Below are 15,634 nucleotides of genomic sequence, written 5' to 3' on the forward strand. Positions count from 1 at the left end.
TTCAGAGCAAGTTCAGAGTAATATATTATTTTTAACATAAGGTATATATTTTGTAAAATACTCTTCAGTTTAACTTCAGAATTTAGAAAATCAACTCATAAAATTTAGGATATCTAAAATTACATGTTACATCATATACTTCTCTGTGAGTCTAAACTTTCTATCAAGACAACTGAATATGACACAGATAAAAATTATAGATGTGTGGCGACTTCTGCTTTAAATTTTATCATAATACTCCAGGTCTTTATGCCAATTTGAAATAGGTTCCTCTGAATTTAGTGGTGTCAGGTCTATTTTTAGTTTGGTAATATTATACATTTGGCTTATCCCCTCTAGCCTATATCTTGTATGAGCTCAAATATTTTTGCCTAAATATTTTCTGATTCCTGTGGATTTCTCATGAGAACATTAGTTCTGGCTTTCAGCTTATTTGCATTTTACTCCCCAAAGGATGCTCTTCCTCAACTATCCAATAACCCAGATGTAGAAATCACTTTCTCTTGGTTATCTCTCGACCCCTACACCCACAAACCACATGCACCTGATATTCCTGTGTATAGGAAGCATCCTTAAGGAATTCTGGTTTTACATTAAAGCAAAACAAATAATCTAAACCTTATTGTTAGACATTTATTTCCATAAAAGTCTATAGACTTCTCAAAAGCAAGAATATTTCATAAGATATCTGTTTATTATATACTCCAAGTTTCTCTTAGTGTGCTTTTCTCTGCTCTGTCTCGATGTCCTTCATATAATTTTTGCTCTTCTAGGTTTTGCATTCCTTCTCGTCGGGGTCCTCTTCAACTTCTTTTCCAAAGAAATTTAGCGCTCAATTCATTGTGCAGTTCTAGAACCGATTTTATATAGCCAAGACTCTGTTGGCTCAAAGTCTTACTCTTTAGTTGGTACAAACTAATTAAATTTTTTTTTTTAATTCTGGTTTTCAGTTCTATTGAAAATTAGTAGCTATGATCAGTTTGAATTATAAATGTTATTTTGCTATGTTACAAATGAAATTGTCTAAACTTTCTTATAATGTCATTTTTAAAATGCCTATAACTAAGAGCCAGAGAATATTTCAGCTTTAATTTTCCTGCTAATTATTATGTTGCTGAATATGGTATGTTGTCATAGGATCAGTGGAACAGAATAGTTCCCTAAATCTCCTTTTTTAAATTATGAGCTGTCTTTGTTTTTACATGGATATGTCTACTTTGCCTGGCCAACTTATTTCCATGTGTTTTTCAAATGAAAACCTATATTCAATATATTTAGAAATAATTACTGTTGTCTTAACTAAAGGGTAAGGAAATCAGTACTTAAAAATACAAAAGAGTCTGTATCATTTGAAAAGCAAAAGACTAAAATTAATGAAGCATTTATTCTTAGGGACCCGGGAGGACAAATAACAACAAAATAATTATAAGGAAAGGAAAAGATAAAGATAAAAACCAATAGTTATAAAACAGAGAAAATATTCAGAAAAAGTAGAAACAAAGGTACCTAGGGAAACCGAAGCAAGTGGAGATAAAACCTGAAACGAGTAAAAGAGAAAAAAGACAATACAATAGATTAATAGATAAATCTCTGAACTAGTTCTTTTGAAAAATATAATTAATACATGATGAATTATTTAATCAAGATAAAATATTGGCGGGAGTGGGGAAAGTACAGAGGTACAAAATGAGAAAGAGAATTTAACTACAGATTGTAAAATGTAATTTTGCTCAATTTATCCACATTAATTGAAAACCTGCATGAAATGGATGATTTTCTAGAAAGAGTATAAATTGTTTTATGCTTCTGGAATTTGGAGAATTTTTCTCAGCAAGAAATAAACCTCAAAAGATGAAAAAAATAAATATTGATATACTTACCTATTTATAAGTTTTTTGGCAATAGGAAAATAAGATAAAGAAATTTGAAAGACTAATAACCAATTGAAGTAAAAATCCTTGCTGACAATAGCAAAAACAAAAACAAACAAAAAAGCTACTTTCTTTAACAGATAAAAAAACTCATATAATCAATGAGAAAAAGAATATCAATCTAATAGAAAAATGGACAAGCAACACAAACTAGTAGTACACAGTACACACAGAATAAATGGTTAGTAAAAGTAAAGTCAATGTCATTATGAAATAAATACATGCCATCCATTTTTTAGCTATCAGATTGACAAAAAATTACTTGACAAATTATATTTGGAGACAGTTTGGGAAACAAACTTTAGTGAAATGTGCATGTAAATTCTCATCCTTCATTACAATTTGCACTATTTACCAAAATTGAAAAGACACATAGCCTTCAACCCAAGCAATGCTACTTCCAATGAGCTAACTGATCTTCAAAGATACTGACACATTTGAGCACAAGTACATGTACTAAGTAGTTCATGGTAGCATAATAGCAGAAGTCTAGTTATGGAGTTGGTTAAATAAGGAATGATATCTTCACAGAAGGGAGCAATGTACAGTGATTTATGGAAATCAAATTGGTTTGTCTAATTCTCCTATATTTGGTGAAAAATATATCTACAAAACCATATATGGTTATATAAACATAATATTTCTAGAAGGACACAGAAAAATTGGCAATACTAGCTACCTCTACAGAGAGAGTTTGAGGGGGACTCAATGGAGGAAACAATTTTTTACTATCATCCCTTTGGTTCTAAATGTTTTCTATTTGCATGTGTTGTTTTTACATAACAATCAATTAATATGACAAAACCAAAATGAATGAGATACTGTGAAATGCACAAGCATATTTTACAATGAAATCCTGTGAAGTGTTTAACACTATTGACTCAATGTTCCTTAAAACATTAGCTAGGAATTTGTTTTTCAGCACCTATTCCTGTATTTACCAGCTCTATCAATAGAACTCCAGTTAAACTCCTCTTAAGCTAATTTAGAGAGACAAATACCTTGAGTGTTTTAAAAGAGAAATTCTATCATTGGTCATTTACTTTTATTACTTAGGGTCATTTGGCTTGAGTCATTTATTATTCCTGGGCACTGCATTAGGACTGATAAGTCATTCTATTTTAAATCATGTTCAATTCATGTGGTCATGTTTGTTAACACAAATGAAATTTTACATCTGTTAGAATCTAACAAGGATAAAATTTATGAAAATATTTTAGTTCACATAAAACTTTCTAAAGAGGGACATTTGGGGCTTGAATACTTGCCTTTACCGATTTGAGTACAAATCATGGTTATATCCCTGTGCCAGATTAATAATTTCAATATATATGAGTTCTAAGTACACTATGAATTGGTCTTAGGCAAAACTGTGAAGTATGGAGTTTGTCCTCATCACATTCGTATTTGAGTTTCACATTGTCACTTATGCATTCAGTGAATCTTATCAAACTGCCCTATTCTTCCAAATTCTATCCTCCCATGAAACCAAACTATGAGAAAATTGTTCATTTTTATCTTATTCTAGTAATAAGATCTGACATTTATTGAACACTTTAATACATGCCAAGGATTGCACTAGGCACTCTATCCACATAACTTTATTTAATGGCAACAAATTTTTCACTGCTGAGGGGAGTATAGATTGGTATGGTCATTTTGGCAGCCTTATATTAAAATAAAAATGTTTAGTTTATGTTGCATCATTTCTTTTCTTTGTTTTAACTCTAGAAAAAATGTTTACATTTGTATATTAAGACATCTTCAAGGAAGTTCATTTCAATATTGTTTGCTATAGTTAAAAAACAGAATAGGTTCTTTTTAATTTGAATGTCCACAGGAAGCAATGTGGGGATGAAAACATTATAGGACAGCTTAAAAAATAATATTACCCTATAAGTACTAACCTGAATATAATTCCAGAAAATACGATGAATAAAAAAACAAGTAAAAGAACATTATATAGAGTATAATAGTATCTGTCTATCTAAACACATGTAAGACAAAATGATCTCTAAAATTAGTTATAATTGCATAGGAAAAGTTCTGAAATAATATATAAGTAATATATTTTTAAAAATCAATAAAACTCAGATTATAATTAGTACTGGGGAGGGTGATCACAGGAAATTTTTATCTATGATGCCTAATTTTTACAAAAATAATATATTTACATATTTTAAGTTAAAAAAAATTATTTGAGAGCTGCTCTCCCTGACTTATGAAAGAGTCATGAAAGAAAGACCATTTTCTTTCAAATATTATTGCTGAAGATACAGAATTTCCCCCTTTTGTCTTTGTTGCTTGAGACGTTACTGGTAAATTTAGTGCACAGTTACATTTTATTTGCAGAAGAAGCGGCCCAGGGTAAAGAAGAAGGAGCAACTCTAAAGCCAGTTTCTTTTTTGCCTCTGGGATTATTTAATCTAGATAGCAAAACCGACAATAAGATATGTTTATTATTCATTTTACAGATCAATCAACTGAAGTTCTGTAATTTGCCCAAGATTCCATTGCTTATTAGTGTGAATACATAGCAATAAAACATGGGTGTAGAATAAAGCTTCTAGCCTGCGGATCATGCTTATTCTTCAACAGAATTCAAGGAAATTAGAAAAAGCCTGCTACTTTTCTCTCTTCCTCAACTATTCTGCTGTTTATTGACCAAAGTGACTATTTGGGGTGCGCGCGCACACACACACAACGCACACATGAATTTGTGGAATTCTCTTCCCTTGAGTGTAAATGGGACCTATGACTTGCTTCTGGTCAACAGAATGTCCCAAAGGTGAGGGGATGTCACTCCTATGGCCACATTACCTAATGTAAGAATCCATCTCGCTAGCAGGCTCAATGTAGAGATCCTTCTTTCTGGCCCGATGAGGCGAGCCATGTTGAAAAAGTCTATGTGACAAGAAACTGCAGAGGGCATCCAGGAGCCAGCGACAGCCTCTGGTCAAAAGCCAGCAAAGAAAAACCAAACACCAAAAAACAAACAAACGAACAAAAAAACCTGTAAACTCTTAATCCTATGACTGTAAGAAAATACATTCTACTAACTGAGTGAGCTTGGAAGCATATTTTTCCCCAAATAGGAATGTAGCCCAGCCAACACATTTTTGGCAGCTTTGGGAGACCCTAAGCAGAGAATCCAGCTAAGCCTGGTGTCCAGAAACTGTGATATAATAAGTGTGTATTGTTTTAAGCCAACGAATTTGTGGTAATTTATTACATAGCAGTAGACAACTAATATAATCAATCAACCATAGATGACCACAAATGAGATTCAAATCTCCCAGAATTAGACTTAGCAATTTGAAAGGGTAGCCCGAGGCAGAAACTAGCTCACTGGATAGCAAAGGGTGTCAGTAGAGCTGCCCCTAAGAGGATAACAAGTGGGGAAAGAGGATTTTGCCTAAAGATTGCTGATGATGAACTTTGCTCACCTCACAATTTTACCCAAGGCCCTGTAGTGAATACTGATCGGATGTCTTGATTCCAGTTTTGAATAGAAATAAAGCCTCCAGGAAAGGAAGTGTTTTTGTGTGTCTTTTTTTTTTTTTTTTTCTGTGTAAATATTAAACCTCTCCACCAGTTCAAGTCATATAAGTAAGGATCGGCAGCTGAAGGTTATAGAAACATTTGCTTTTGAACTTGTTATCAAGATGTTACAAATCAGAGGTAAGTTATAATCACTAAGAGATACCATGGCCCATCGGTCAAAAACTCTAATGATTTTCTGGTATCACACTGACCCTGATCATTTTATTCCATCCTTCCTAAGGTGATGTCTCTGCTCTAGCATAATTATTCTGCAGCTGTGGATTTTCAGAACTGCTTCATTGAATCTCTCTCTCAGTCATGACAGGGAAATTATACTTCTCTTAAGGAGTCTCCTCTTTCATTACACAGTGCAATGCTACTGGCGAAGTTTTCCAGATCTTATTAAATGTCAGATAATCAACTTTCTCATCATATCAAGGATCTCAAAGTTTAAGCCTTCAGCTTTCAAGGTTCTACTTGTCTGCCCTATTCCTTCAATTTTTAAGAAACACAGAAATAATTACTCATGGGTCTGGTATAAGATAGGTTTATGTATCATTTGTACTTAGTAAATACATGAAATGGAAAATGAATAAGTCTTGCCTGTAAAAGTCTTCATCTGTCAGCCTAATGTAGTATAAGGTAGAAGGAACATGGAATTTGGAATAAGTTAGACCAGGAATTGAACTTGGTTCTGCCACTTGCTTTCTGTGTCTGTTCTCCTTCAGCATCAGTTTCCTTATTTGTAAATAATAATGACAATATCTACCTCAGATATTGTGCTTGAAGACTGGTGAAGGCAAGAATATTAACATTGCAGATGACTAGACTTAATTCAAAAGAAGCCTAAGGGTCAAACAGAATTGGATTAAATGGCGTTGAAGGGCAGATGCTTGTTAAATCTCTATCTTTTGGCTTTCTGAATCCTAAGTTAGAATTTACATAAATAGTTACTTTTACTGAAGCCTTAATAGTCACCGTCCCCTCTGGCTTCTATCTAAAATCCTTTTGTGACCCGGAATAACTTCCTCCAAGTACTACATTTTTATTTATCTCAAAGAGGAGACCTGAAAGTATTTCCTGTTGGGCTGGAGCTCATCAGTCTGATTTAAAAAAAAAATCCAAAGGATTAAAAAGTGCCTATTTATTTTGTCTTCTATATAAATCTGTGCAACTTCAAATTTTTGACGTAAATGTTCTAGATGATGGGAGAACTCAAAGACTTGAAATATTATAATGGTGAGGAGTGATAAATCTGGAATCGCTTGAGATTATAATTTAGTTGAAGCTGTTTTCAATCATGGAATGGAATGTCAAGAAAAAAAAAAAAGAAAGGAAAAAATAAAACCTGGGAAGGCAAATGTGACAAACGCTCCTCCTGTCTCTTGTTGAAGGCTCTAGTTGTTCCACGTAGAATGTGGAATGTTATAATGATTGGGAGGCAGAAGCATGCATAGAATCAAGAAGACAGTAGATTAAATGCGTAAGGGCTGATTTACAAAATCTCTATCAATTATGCTTCCCTTGCTCCCAGATCTATTATTTACCCTTCCCTGTCCTTTCTGGGCACTGTAGGCTAATCTGTAAGCACTGTGTCACCTGTTCTCTCAAATACGGTGCTTAATAAGTACTAAACTTTTCCTTTGGTCTAGTTTTTCCACTGTTCAGAAATAGTATAATTTTTCCAAAATGTCAGTAATCTCATGAGATAAGAGTCTTAAAAACTTAAAAATGAGAACCCAAAATGTGTTCATAACTCAAATTTATTCACTAGCTTCCACATCTATGGTGTCACACACATATTTCAGGTTGAGCAAATGCTTATTTTTGTGAATGAATAAATAGCCTGTCATTTGAGCTTTAATGGGCTCTACTGTGTTTTAACGAGAGGAGGATCCAACGCTGGTTGCAGCCTATGTCTAGAAAAACGTTAACAGGATGTAACTGACCATATCTGGAGCCATATGGCAAAGCAAAACATTTTCACATGAAAGCTTGCCAAGATGTGAATTGCCTTGCTACCATGTGAAGCTACATTCTAGCTAAAAAAAACGACTTTATATCTTTCAGGTACATCAGTTAAATTATATTCATGATTCTTCAGATAATGAGAGATGATACTTTTACACAAATATAGATGGTGACTCAGACAAGCATATTTATACATACATTCATGGACCTATAAATGCAATCAAATAAAGGCTAGAGAGGAACTGTTACAGTGAATCTTGGTGTTTAAGACATCATTTCAACTGTGTCGACTGAGACTTGGGCAAAAAGAGAGAAAGACAAAGAAGACTTAATTACATAACACTGAGTAGTTGATAAAAATTGTTTCATATGGGCCAGGTGTTTTCAAATATGTGTGACTTAACTCCCACAACAATCCTTAAAAATAAGCATTATTTTTTTCATTTCCAGATAAAGTTCAGGGTTGTTAAATGATTTGGCCAAGGGCACACAGCATATAGAAGAATTAGTGTCTGACTTGGTGCCCATGACTTTAAACACAACACTCGTCTGTTTTCAGAGCATTAAATAACCATGTATCTACAGCCATACTACTCAAACTAGGTTTGGAGGTTGTTCATTACCCTCCCTGTTCTGGTAATACCTTTGAAAATTAGTATTTGAGTTCACTCCTGCTGCTATAGCAAAATATTACAAACTGGCCAATTTATAAATAATAGAAACTTATTTCTTGTAGTTCTGGAGGTTGTGAAGTCCAAACAAGATCATGGTGCTAGGAGATTCAGTATCTGGTGACAGCCTATCTCATCCTAATGGCACCTACTCACAGTGTCCTCACATGGCAGAAGGCAAGAGGGCAAAAGGGGAGAACAAGGAATGAACTATCTTCCTCAAGCCCTTTTATAAGAGTACTAATATTATCAATGAGGGCAGAGCCTAGTCATGGCCTAATCACATAAATTTTGAAGGAATGCATACATTTGAGCCATAGCAGACAGTAATTAATCTATCTCATGGAGTCCTCATAATTCCTATAGTCTGGGAGAAAATGAATATAAGTCTGATGGGAATGAGTAGGTTGATTGAGAAAAACTGCCCAATGGGGCAACAGGATGAAACCAGTCTGTCTACAACACAATTCAATTTTATCACCAAAGATAATAGAAAGGACAAAAGGACCTAGGTTCAAATTCTGGCTTACTGTCAGTTCTTCTGATCAGAATGAGGCTCCCCATGCCCCAGAAAAAAATATATATATATATAAAAAATATGTAATATAGAAAATATTAAAATATCATATTATATATTAATATATTATAATATAATATATTGTTCAACTGCAAAACATGGAATCTATGAAAGTAAAACTATATAAATGTAACTTAAAGAGAAAAAATGGGTTCCATAATTGAGATTTGGTGGTAACCCACTCCTGTGTTGGGGATTAATCAGCCATGGAATATGGAGAAAAGAGGGTCAAAGGGTGTAAATTAGATACCTATTTACATACTCAGGTTCTCTCAACTGTATCCACCCTCCAGACCCATGGACACCACCAGGGACTGACAAGTCACTTGACTAGAGTCGCTAACCAGGCCCTCCTTTGTGCCTCTACTGCACAGCTGTGGTGAGCAGCTTCAGCCTGAGGCTTCTGGCTTTTTCCACATTTAAATGAAGCCCACTCTACAGAGTGTGAGATCTGGCATCTCAAATGACTTCCAAAGTTTGCAAATGATAGAACCCAGTAGTGTGGGAGATTCCTTGTGGTAAGAGCACTGATCAATGGGAAACAGACAGTGGGAGGGAATCAGGCAGATGTATTCTCCCTTACGTATTCTTACGTGGATGTCTCTGAGACATGGTTACTCCGAGACACATGCTACCCTGCTGTCAAGCAGGTTCTCAACACCCTGGTTTCCATTCGACCTGTCTGATAGCCAGATAATTGTTTCCTGTGGCCCTCTCCTAACCCATACCAGGCCATAGACCACCTCCTTTGAGCATGCGCTACACACCCTTTCTCTTCGTGCCTGCCTGTCGTACTGAATTTGTGTTCACTCCATGGTGGCTTCCTGGTTTTACAGTGACTGTGAACCAAGTCTGGCTTGTGGAAACTAGTGAACTTCTACACTGTCCGATGCACTGCAAACACATCTTCAACGAAGTTCGAATTCCTGCCTTATTGTAGGGGTCCCCTTTCTTCTTGTCCTCTCTGGGGTACTCTCGCTCAGCCATAGGGTATTCTTAAGAGTTCTCTCCATATTTTTATAGTTACTTTCCTGTTATAGTTACGAATTCTTTATATTAAACTTTTCCTGTTGAAATTACTGTGTAATTTCTATCCAGTGACTGAACTTTGACTGAATCACCAGGTAACATGCCCCAGCATCACCACGAGACAAAATGGGAATATAAAGTTATTTGAGCCTCACTCTCAGAGGCTGAATCTGAATATTCTCATCTACAAATGGAAAAAATCATACCGAATTCATTGCTGTAAAAATTAAAGGAGATGATATCTATAAAACTTTATAAATTTCAGTGTACTCTATTATAGTTTGGAGAAAGCTTGACCTTTTAATGAAATGAGATTCCCTACCATATATGCAGTTAACTCCTTCTTATCCTTCAGGCCTCTGCTTGGGATATCCATATTCATATTGTAGCACCAAGGATGTTTCTCTATCGCAGCACTTGTTATAATTACCTATTTAATCAAGGTAGTCATCTTCTTGAGGTCAGAGGGTCTGTTCTTTCTACTGTTGTGTCTCCATCTTTTAATGCTTGATGGATGGGAGGCATCTTAGAAATATTTATTAGGTGCATCAAATACATCTGACAGGGCAAGTCAATGTGTCACTGGAAAAAAAGCTAATATAGAATAATTAATAGAACTTTTTCAAAAGAAAAATTTCAGAATGCTATTCTAAGTACCGAGAATATTGCAAATAAAAGCACAAAAGCATCAAAGTGTATGACATTTGTGAGAAACGTGGAGTGGCCAATTGTCCTCAGAGATTACTGTGCCTGAAAGGTGATATGTGTCAGGAAGAGATGCTGGAAAAATAAACTGATATCAGGCTGAATGCTGAGCTAATCAGTCTGGACTTAATCATTAGGGCTTTGAGTACCATCAAAGATTTAAAGCAAGATATAGCATGAAAAGACATAAAACTATGATTCAATTGGTAATTCATAGAGTGTGCAGCAGTTTTCTTTGGCATGGGAAAAGAAGAGGGCTTTAAATGATATACTTTTTATATAATTATAATGTTATATATTATAAAATATATATTTTATATATTATTATATATATAAGAACATAATTCAAGGGTTGCCATCCTATGCTATACACTTGGAAAATTTATATATATGTTTAATATATACATTTTAATATATAATATATATTATATAAATATAAATATATATTAAATAAAATATATATAAATAAAACATATTATATATATTATATATATGCACACAATTCAAGGGTTGCCATTCTGTGCTATACACGAAGTAAAACAAAAAACAAAAACAAAAACAAAATCATAAGAAATAGGGACATCCTCCCAGACTTCAAAGACAGCCAAAAGAGAATAAAATCATGAAATTAATGAACTGCCCTTCATGCTAGAATCCTGGGTGAAATGGTCCTGATTGTATTAATTTGCCTTGGGGACACCTGGGCAGTTGGGTCTGGGGCAATATTCAAATAGAATACAGAACGCGTGGTGTATTACAGAGTTGCACAACTTAGTATCCCTGGGCCTCACAGACGTAAGATTCTAGGATTTGATTCATTTTCTTTAGGGTATGTCACTGTAACATAAATGTTAACCAGACCTGAACTTTTTGTTCGTTACTTGCCAGTTGCCATGAAGATTTGTGGGTTTTTGACAGCTGCAGAGCACTAAGATGATTTCTGGTGACAAGGCTGCATGCGGAGACAAACATTTAGAAATTTTAATAAAGTCAGGTTATCTCTGTTTAAGGCACTAATCTATGATTTTTAGAATGAACTATTGTGGGGGTGCCCTATTTATGAGATGGGAAGAATAAATGTGTGAAAATAACCATAGATTTTAATCTACTGATATTTAGTTTTGAAAGAGTCCATTTCATGGTCTGTTTAACTGTATCACAGGAACAATCTAACAAGATGGGAAGTGAAGGGAATTGCTCTGCTCACATCTTACTTTGTATTCTAAAATGTGACATTTAAAACTAAAAGACCTTCAAGATTTTACAGTTAATATTAAATACTGGCATTGGGAAAAGGACATCTGTTCTTAATCAGCATTTGGGATTTTGTTTGTGTGTGTGTGGATGTGCATGTCCGTGCCCAAGGAAAAAGTGGAGCTTTGAATCTGTGAAAATATTGGTGACATTATAACAATAAGTAGACAACTGAGTATGAATTACTATATCATTAATGCAGATTTCTTGATTAAAGTCAATTTGATTCTATCATTATGATTTATCACATGCCTGAGGCATGCATTAAAGACTTCAAAGCACACACGCCTAGACTTGTTTTATTGTTTAGTTATTTATAACTATTATTGCTTGTTGTAACAAAAATATCTTAATAAAATTTAATAGAAGTTTACTATTTTCTTCATATAAAGTTGTCCTTCTCAGACTTAACTTGGGAAGCTGCCTATTCTCTGCCACTCACCAACTTATTCTCTCACGAACCACATTAGATAAAAAAAAAATGATGACACAACTTTTCACATGTATTTACTCACTGAGAGCCTTAAAGCAATTTATAAACATTGATTAATTATGTTTCAATACATCCCTCAGGGTTACATAGCTGCTAATTTTTCAGCTATGTACAGGATATATGAAACTTGTTTACACAATCTTTTTATTCCCAATTTTGCCCTTGGCTACTTAAGAGTGTGCAATCCTGTGGAGTTAAAAGGTGTTAAGAAGAACATGTTTAGTAAGAATGCAAGAAGAATCTGAATACAATTAAACAGCTATGGTAGAGTGAGTTCTCTGTATATAAATATATACATTTCCATGTCCTGGGACCATCCTTCTTCCCCAAATACAATGATTTTTAAAAATCTACCTAATTTTATACTTGCTATTTTGTCTGCCTAGGATGCCTTTTTGGTTCTTCAGTCTCACTTCAATCTCCTATAAACTCAACCTTTTAGACCCAAAGAGAGGCTTTCTCTCACTGATATCCCCATAAACAGAATAATGATTTTTTTTCTGTGCCAGTTATACCCATTTAATTTGGTTTACAACATTTACATCAATTTACTGGATATATGTTGTATCAACGTATGTCCGGTCTTGAAAATGGAAACAGAGAGTAATTATTAGGTTGGTGTGAAAGTAATTGCAAGTTTTAACATTACTTTAATGACACAAACTGCAATTACTTTTGCACCCTAATAATATAAGGAATTAAAGTCGAGAGAAAGAAAGGTAGAAGGGGCTTTCTCCAAAAATCAGAATGCTGCCACAGTTCCTTTTGTAGCCCATAGGCCTGTCATTGCTGCAGAAATGCTAGTGCATCTGGAGTCACTGCTGTAGATTTTATAGGAAGAATTGCAACCACCACTGAGTAGAAGTTACCTCTGTTACTAATTCTGGAATCACCAATAAAACTGGAATCACCAATGATGTTGGAGTCTACAGTTCCCTCAAGTCTCTTCCTGCTGCTACAATAGAGGCCAGAGCAGAGAACATACATTCTTTTTTTCTCCAAAATGCTAAAATCTCACCAATGTCTTTTATTTTATTATACCTTTTATTGAAAGACCCAGTAAGAGTACAATTAGCAAGAGGGATTTGGAAATATAGTTTTCTTCCTTTCAGCCTAGCAACAGAGTGGAGAATATAGAACAAGTATAGGGCTAAGAACAAACAGACAAACCACTGGCACATATCTGTCTGTATTTTAAACATAGGATGATTCTTGCTTTTGTAATTGATAATTTACTATAAGGTGGCCAGTCAAGGGAAGAACTTATAGCCATAATTTAGGAAAGGAATTCTGGTGACTTGAAAGTAGTAGAGATCTTTAAGAAGTGGTCAGATATTGAATATATTTCAATATAGGGTAGGAATTTCTGATTGACTGGATGTAGACATGAGAGAAGATGGTAGAAAGATATATTTGCCATCACCTGAAATGTGGTACATTATAAGAAGAACTGGTTAAGGAGGTGTTGATCATGAACTCAGTTTTGGACTTCGTTATATTTGTCATGCTGCTTAGATATCTACGTGAAGACATTTAGTTGGTCATATAAATCTGGAGTTCAGGAGGAAAATTCATGCCAAATTAGTCATAACAACAGGTTAAGATCACAAGGGAAGTGAGAGTAGATAAAAAGGAAAAGAGAGTCAAGAACTGATTCTAGGACATCTTAATGCTATAAAGTCAAAGAGGTTAGGAAACATCCATAAAGAAGAATAAAAAGATATCAGTGAGTAAGAAGAAAAGTAGAAGAAGGCGATATCCTGAAAGGCACATAAAGAAAGAACAATTGAAGAAAGTGTATTAGTTCGTTTTCATGCTGCTGATAAAGATATACCTGAGACTGGACAATTTACAAAAGAAAGAGGTTTAATTGGACTCACAGTTCTATGTGGCTGAGGAGGCCACACAATCATGGCAGAAGGCAAGAGGGAGCAAGTCACATTTTATGTGGATAGCGGCAGACAAAAAGAGAGCTTCTGCAGGAAAACTCCCCCATATAATACCATCAGATCTCATGAGACTTATTCGCTATCATGAGAACAGCACAGGAAAGCCCTACCCCCATGATTCAATTATTTCCCACCAGGTCCCTCTCACAACACGTTGGAATTCAAAATGAGATTTGGGTGGCGACACAGCCAAACCATATCATTCTATCCTGGCCCCTCCCAAATCTTGTGTCCTCACATTTCAAAACCAACCATGCCTTCCTAACAGTCCCCCAAAGTCTTAACTCACTTCAGCATTACACAAAAGTTCACAGTCCAACATCGTATTTGAGACAAGACAAGTCTCTTCCGCCTATGAACTTGTAAAATCAAAAGCAAGTTAGTTACTTCCTAGATACAATGGGGATACAGGTATTGAGTAAATATAGCCATTCCAAATGGGATAGATTGGCCAAAACAAAGGGGCTACAGGTCCCACGCAAGTCCAAAATCCAGCAGCACAGTCAAATCTTAAAGCTCCAAAATGATCTCCTTCGACTTCATGTCTCACATCCAGGTCACGCCGATGCAAGAGGTGGGTTCCCATGGTCTTGGGCAGTTCCACCCTTGTGGCTTTGTGGGGTTCAGCCTCCCTCCTGGCTGCTTTCACTGGCTGGCACTGAGTGTCTGTGGCATTTCAAGGTGCACAGTGCAAGCTGTCAGTGGATCTATCATTCTGGGGGTTGGAGGATGGTGGCCCTCTTCTCACAGTTCCACTAGGTGGTGTCCCAGTAGGGACTCTGTGTGGGGACCGCTACCCCACATTTCCCTTCTACACTGCCCTAGCAGAGGTTCTCCACGAGGAACCCACCTCTGCAGCAAATTTCTTCCTGGTCATCCAGGCATTTCCATATATCTTCTGAAATCTAGACAGAGGTTCCCAAACCTTAATTCTTGACTTCTGTGCACCCGTAGGCTCAGCGTCACTTGAAAGCTGTCAAGGCCTGGGGCTTGTGCCCTCTGAAGCCGAGGTTCAGGCTTTACATCAGCCCCTTTAGTCACAGCTGGAGTGTCTGGGACACAGGGCAGCAAGTCCCTAGACTGCATACAGCAGAGGGACCCTGGGCCTGGCCCACAAAACCATTTTTCCTTCTAAACCTCTGGGCCCGTGATGGGAGGGATTGCTGTGAAGACCTCTGATATGTCCTGCAGACATTTTCCCTATTGTCTTGGGGGTTAGCATTCAGCTTCTCATCACTTATGCAAATTTCTGCAGCTGGCTTGAATTTCTCCTCAGAAAATAGGATTTTCTTTTCTATCACATGATCAGGCTGCAAATTTTCCAAACTTTTATACTCTGCTTCCCTTATAAAACTAAATGCCTTTAACAGCACCCAAGTCACCTCTTGAATGCTTTGCTGCTTCGAAATTTCTTCTTCCAGATACGCTAAATCATCTCTCTCAAGTTCAAAGTTCCACAAATCTCTAGGGCAGTGGCAAAATGCCACCACTCTCTTTGCTAAAGCATAATA

Source organism: Macaca nemestrina, chromosome 17 (genome assembly GCF_043159975.1).
Source record: "Macaca nemestrina isolate mMacNem1 chromosome 17, mMacNem.hap1, whole genome shotgun sequence".
Classification (NCBI taxonomy): domain Eukaryota; kingdom Metazoa; phylum Chordata; class Mammalia; order Primates; family Cercopithecidae; genus Macaca; species Macaca nemestrina.